General features: G+C 41.9%; 1 protein-coding gene across 1 annotated transcript in view; it reads left to right on the forward strand.

The window, feature by feature from the left end:
* LOC311518087 (ATP-binding cassette sub-family G member 8-like) overlaps positions 1-6,842 on the forward strand; it is a 118,333-nt gene that overhangs the window by 60,182 nt on the left and 51,309 nt on the right. The window lies entirely within an intron of this gene.

Below are 6,842 nucleotides of genomic sequence, written 5' to 3' on the forward strand. Positions count from 1 at the left end.
AGTCATTGTCAATTTATATCCTTTAAGAATGGGACTGGGTGGGCAAACTTTTTGGCCTGAAGGCCACATCTGGGTATGGAAATTGTATGATGGGCCATGAATGCTCATGAAATTGGGGGTTGGGGTGCGGGCTCTGGGGTGGGGCTGGGGATGAAGGGTTTGGGGAGCAGGAGGGTACTCCGGGCTGGGACCTGAAGGGTTTGGAAGAAGGGAGAGGGATTGAGGTCAGGGCAGGGGGTTGGGGCACAGGGAGGAGGGGGCGAGGGTGTGGGTTATGGGAGGCGCTTACCTCAAGCGGTTCCCAGAAGCAGTGCCATGTCCACCCTCCAGCTCTGACATGGAGGCACTGCGGCACAGCCAGGCAGCTCAACACGCTGCCCCATCCACATGCACTGCCCCCGCAGCTCCTGGAAGCAGCATCATGTTCCCCCTCCAGCTTCTACATGGAGGCGTGGTACCCCATCTGCAGGCGCCGCTCCTGCAGCTCCATTGGCTGCGGTTCCTGACCAATGGGAGCTGCAGAGCCGGTGCTTGGGGTGGGGACAGCGTGCAGAGCCTCCTGGCTGTCGCTATGCGTAGGAGGTGGGACATGCTGCTGCTTCCGGGAGCCATGCAGAGCCACAGCACGTGCAGAGCGGGACAAGCCTTCAACCCTGCTCCCCAGCTGGAGCACCCGAGCAGGGCAAGCCCCGACTCTGCTCCCCGGCGGGAGCTTGAGGGCCTGATTAAAAGGTCTGATGGGCCGGATGTGGACTGCGGGCCGTAGTTTGCCCACGCTTAGTATAGGAACTAGAGAACGCCGGTGGCTGACCTGCCCCTTTAAGCCTGTGGCTATGGGGTGCTAGAGGGTGCAGCCCCAACAAACACTGCTTTTTAGAAAGTTTCCAGTCTCATGTGCATGGGGCACATATGCACTAAAAGTGGAATACATGTGAACAACACATCTCAAAGATCCAGTTACTATAGTGTAAATAACTGTTCTATTTACAAATTTGAAACAAAGATTAAATTTAAACTACTAGAACCCTTTTGACAAAAATGATCTCTGTTTTCATGGTAGCATCAGGCAGCAGGATGGAATAGTGAGAAGGCACACAGAAGTAGAAAAGCAAACTTTGTTTGAGCTGCCTCTGTGCTAACTGCATTGACAGGCTCCAGGATCCCAGCATTTAGCATGCAAACTGTAAAAAGTGGTGTGGCAAACAATAATTTAGATATCTTTCCTAATATTTTTTCTGCCTGTCCATTGGTGTAAAGATATGACGGAGAGTAACTTGCCAAGTATGCTCCAATCTAGGTTACTATACCAGATAATCAGATACTTCCTTTTCTAATGTTGATTTTGTAAAATAGATTGGAACATCACTAACCTGCACAAAAAATCAGAGAAGATTAGGGTTGGAAGAGACCTCAGGAAGTTATCTAGTCCAACCCCCTACTCAAAGCAGGACCAACCCCAATTAAATCATCCCAGCCAGGGCTTTGTCAAGCTGGGCCTTAAAAACCTCAAAGGATGGAGATTCCACCAGCTCCCTAGGTAACCCATTCCAGTGCTTCACCACCCTCCTAGTGAAATAGTTTTTCCTGATATCCAACCTAGACCTCCCCCACTGCAACTTGAGACCATTGCTCCTTGTTCTGTCATCTGCCACCACTGAGAACAGCCAAGCTCCATCCTCTTTGGAACCCCCCTTCAGGTAGTTGAAGGCTCCTATTAAATATCCCCCCCCCGCCACTTTTCTTTTCTGCAGAATAAATAAGCCCAGTTCCCTCAGCCTCTAAGTCCTGTGCCCCAGCCTCCTAATCATTTTCATTGCCCTCTGCTGGACTCTCTCCAATTTGTCCACATCTTTTCTGTAGTGGGGGGCCTAAAACTGGACACAATACTCCAGATATGGCCTCACCAGTGCCGAATAGAGGGGAATAATCACTTCCCTCGATCTGCTGGCAATGCTCCCACTAATGCAGCTCAATATCTCATTAGTCTTCTTTGCAACAAGGGCACACTGTTGACTCTCATCCAGCTTCTTGTCCACTGTAACCCCAGGTCCTTTTCTGCAGAACTGCTACTTAGCCAGTCTGACCCCAGCCTGTAGCAGTGCGTGGGATTCTTCCGACCTAAGTGCAGGACTCTGTACTTGTCCTTGTTGAGCCTCATCAGATTTCTTTTGGCCCAATCCTCCAATTTGTCTAGGTCACTCTGGACCCTATCCCTATCCTCCAGCATATGTACCTCTCCCCACAGCTTAGTGTCATCCATGAACTTGCTGAGGGTGCAATCCATCCCATCATCCAGATCATTAATGAAGATGTTAAACAAAACTGGCCCCAGGACCGACCTCTGGCACCCTCTGCTTGATACTGGCTGCCAACTAGACATCGAGCTGTTGATCACTACCCATTGTGCCTGACGATCTAGCCAGCTTTCTGTCTACCTTATAGTCTATCCAATCCATATGTCTTTAACTTGCTGGCAAGAATACCGTGGGAGACTGTATCAAAAACTTTGCTAAAGTCAAGGTATATCACATCCTCCGCTTTCCCCATATCCACAGAGCCATTGGTGGAATCTTCTCACAACTCATCAAAGATTTAGTAGCAGATTCTGCACTGATGTATTTCATTAGTTTCACAAAATATTCTTTACATTTATTAAGTTTACTGTTAATTGTAGTTATAATTAGGTAAAGCTAAATATCTGACAAAAATATCGGAAGAGAGTATTTTTAAAATTTGTTCGCTTGCTAGTTTTCAAAACTGACTTAGATTTGCAATGGGTCTCTTTGTCACTAGTGCAAATTAGCAAGGTTCTGTTGCATTAGTTTGGTTGTTATAATATTCCATGGGATTTTAATTCTTCATAATAGAAGAGGCATGTATTACCTAACAACATTTGAAGTTCTAAGACTTTTTCTTCACCGCAAAAATGGTGGTTTTTTACATCAAGATAGGTAACTTGAGATAGTCATCTCTGTAAAATCCTAGTGCAGAAAAGCACTATAATTTTTACCTCAGTATAGTTATTCAAGGTCACCCCAGATGTGGGGTATAGGATTGATCTCTTTGAAGGTCCTGCGGTACCCTGAATTTTCTGTTGCTGTACTTCCTGAATAGGTAGTGAGTGTCTAAATACTAGTGTTGTGCCATCATAATGGAGACTTGTGTACGTGTGTTAGCTGTACTTAGAATTTTAAATTGCTAATAGCTTTTAAGTTTATATTGTAATTTTTGCTTGTATTCAAGGGACTTCTTCCAAATGTGCATCTTGAGGACTCCCATTAATTTATTTGGAAAGGTGCTTAGGTTATCATGAAATGTCTTATTACAGGGGCCTTAATACTTAACACTTGACTCTGAGATTTTTAATTTTTTAGCAAGCTGTATTTTGATATATCTGTATAAATAATATTTTACAGTTAACATCACTGTATTTTCCACTGAATGCATCCAGTGAAGTGAACTGTAGCTCATGAAAGCTTATGCTCAAATAAATTTGTTAGTCTCTAAGGTGCCACAAGTACTCCTTTTCTTATCACTTTACTATTCACCTTGGCATGGTGACTAAACCAATAGACAGGGATGCAGGGAGGCCCAGTTCCTTAAAGATACTTGGGTGTAGCTCCTCTTAATACAGACCCTTAGCCCATAGACAGCCTGCTGCCCAGTAGAATTTTCAGCCAAGGTACAGGGTTAAGGCAGCAGCTGAGCAGTAGGTTTGAAAATGTCAGTGGCACCTAAATTATAGACTTGGGTGCCTAAAGAGGGATTGAGGCACCTAAATACCTTGTACGGATCAGGGCCAATGTGCCTAAATGATAAATAGATCTGAACCATTGATTCTTAGAAGAATATGATTTAAAAAAACTGCAGTGATTAACTGAAGCAAATGGAGATCAAGTGACTTAACCAAGATCAGACACACAAAACAACACCTCCCTGAAAATCAGACACTATCTTCAAAATCTTTTTTCGGTGAGCAAATGGCAGCACCCCTTCTTACAAAACACTGTAAAATACTACTACAAACCTATTTTCCTGAAGATATTGGAAAATGCCTCAAACCTGCGGGAAAACGAAGGGTTTGGAGAATCTGCATCAGCCAGCATGCTGGCTCCCTTGATAATGAAAGATGCTGGCTTTGGTAAGTATGGAGAGAGAATTTTTCGTTGTGTGACTTTATCAGGTGTACAGATTAGTTAGGTTGTACTGAAATAACATTTGATTTAACCACTAAAAATAGCTTTAAATCTATATTAAAAGAAGATTCAAGACTCTGAGGTTGTACATTTTTCTCAAAAGGGGCATATATTTACTTCATATTTTATTTCCATATTCACTTTTTAGGAGAAATCTTCTCCATTCCTATATCGTTTTAGCTTATGCCTCCCATTATTCTCCACAAGCCTCATGACCATCATTTCTATTAAACGCAAACAAGTGTGGCTTTCATGTCAATTTGCCTGAATAATTCCTGTGAAATATCTATTATTTTATCTTGTCCATTCCATTAAAATCAAGATAGCACTCATATGACACTTGCTCAGTCCTCCTACTAATCACTGGTTTGTGTTCACCTTTTCTTCTCTGATTTCCCACCCCATCCTCACAAGCTACTGGAACTCCCCTGCCGCCAGTCACATTTACAAGAGTTACTGAACTGTGGTTCCTGCAGACTGCCGCTGGAATTTGCAAAGGTTTCTAGCACTGTTCTATCCCTTTGTCTGGTTTTAGAAAGGATGACTGAAATCCAGTGCATTCTCTGTCTCTCTCTGCCTTATTTTGTTTTTCTTCTTAAAACATGGTAAAGTAATGAGTCCTGATTATTAACAGGCCTGCTAGACTTAAAATACGTTCCTTTATTCACTTAAATAGAAGGGCTGGCTCTTCAGCAAATCAACATCTATTTCTTGAAGTTTATGGAGCTATGCCAGTTTAAATCACTTGAGAATCTTACTTGATGGCTGCCTTTAATAGACTGCCATACCAACTACCTTGCATGAATTCTTAAGCTATGACAAGAGCTTGCACAAAATTCTGTTTTGACTTGCAGCCCATTCAACCCCATTGATTGCAGTAGGATTGCATGGGAGGTAAGGCTCAATAGATTTTTGGTTCCTTATTGCTTGAGCATTTAGTTTCAGAAGAGATCCTGGTCAAGAAAGGGAAGCCATCACACTGACTTTCCTCCTTCAGTCTCCAAGCAGCTAGCCTCAGGTTAGAGTTGTAACATAAAACACAGATACAGTGTGTATTTCCTTGAAAATATAGCAGGAAGGTCTTTTTGGTAGCTAAAAACTAATACTAAAGTGGTTTGGTGAGTTATAACTGTGCTATATCAAAATTTCATGTAAACTAATTGAATGCAAATGGGAATTTCCAGCATAATTAATTTTTATATGTATGGTATAGCTAAACATGCTACTCTAATGCAGTAGCAGGTGGATAACTGATCTTTGAAATTGCAAACAGTAGATAACGATAGACCTAAAATTATATGGCTGTAATTAGAATAATACAATCCTTTAGTTAACTTGGAGTCATGTTTATGTAAAGAAGACATAGTGACTTTTAAATAACTCTGCTCATAAATCTTTAAGAACTATGATGCCATACGGTACGCATCACTGCATGAAACAAAAAGATAAAAACTTATCTGCTAATGTTTCTAAAGCTTTTTATATGCATCAAAATTCATAGTAATATTTTTGGATGGAATAAAGTCATGTAGGTCCATTTGTCTAACCGGCTATTGTTCTTTATGCTATAGTGGTGATTGCCTCTGAGTGCCTGCCTTTTTAATATCTTCACAGTAACAACTTTTACTGCTGTTCTTAATAATCTGTTCCTCAAAGCTTTTTTCCCTAAAGATTTCCCAATACTCACTGGGATTAACTTCTTCTGAAATGCTACATCTTTAGTTTTTGCTTATATTTACATTCAGATGTACACATCTCATTCAACTAAAATATAGCTCATAAAGGGATTATTCAGAATAGCTGATTAAAAACAAATAAATGTAGAGGGAAGAATCTTCCTGTACATGTCAAATAAACCCTTTGTGATCTTTTAAGAAATGTTTCAGGCTACTACTTTCTGGCCAAAATTGAGCATACTAATGAAGAGGGAAATCTAGCTTCATCTCCCTGGCCACAGAGTTATCACTAGTAGAACAACTCATACAAGAGGGCCAAGGGCTGGATTTGGATGGAATGCACACCCCCTCTGTGAAGCTTCAGCTTTGTAAAGGATCCTGATGAATTAGCATGGGTAACAGAGTGGATCCACAGTTTTGTGACTCAGCTGGTCCTCTGCCCCACCCCACCCCCTCCCCCGGCCAATTGAAGTCTTTGGGGCTGTGGAGGGATTACTTCAGTCATGTGTTAAAGTAATCTCTGTGAAATGGCTTCCTTCCCCCATAGGAGTCTCATGGACAGTACCTTGTACAGAGTTCACCACTTGGAATGGACAAAGTCCTGAATTTTGACCCATTGTGCATAAGAAACTATTTTTGCCATTGTAATCTAGGGCTCTGTGACACAAACAAAGCAATAAAGTTAAAGTATATTCAATATATAGCCTCAAATTTCCATGTTTCCATAGTGCTTCCAATTTGGGGCTTGGCCTGGCCTGGCCTGGCAAGTGAATAGCTAGGAGAGGAAATCACATCTAGATCTCTCTCCTGACAGCAACTTAGTCAGCCTCTAGTGCTAAACTTATTTAATTTTAGTAAGATGTGATCAAAATTTCTTTGTGTACTATTTCAAAATTTGATAATGTATGATTTAGAAACATAGCTAGAAGCCTTAAACTGCATGTAGATTGGAAAGTTACAGCTGTATGCA

Source organism: Lepidochelys olivacea, assembly GCF_965140295.1.
Source record: "Lepidochelys olivacea isolate rLepOli2 genome assembly, chromosome: 3".
NCBI classification, from domain to species: Eukaryota; Metazoa; Chordata; order Testudines; family Cheloniidae; genus Lepidochelys; species Lepidochelys olivacea.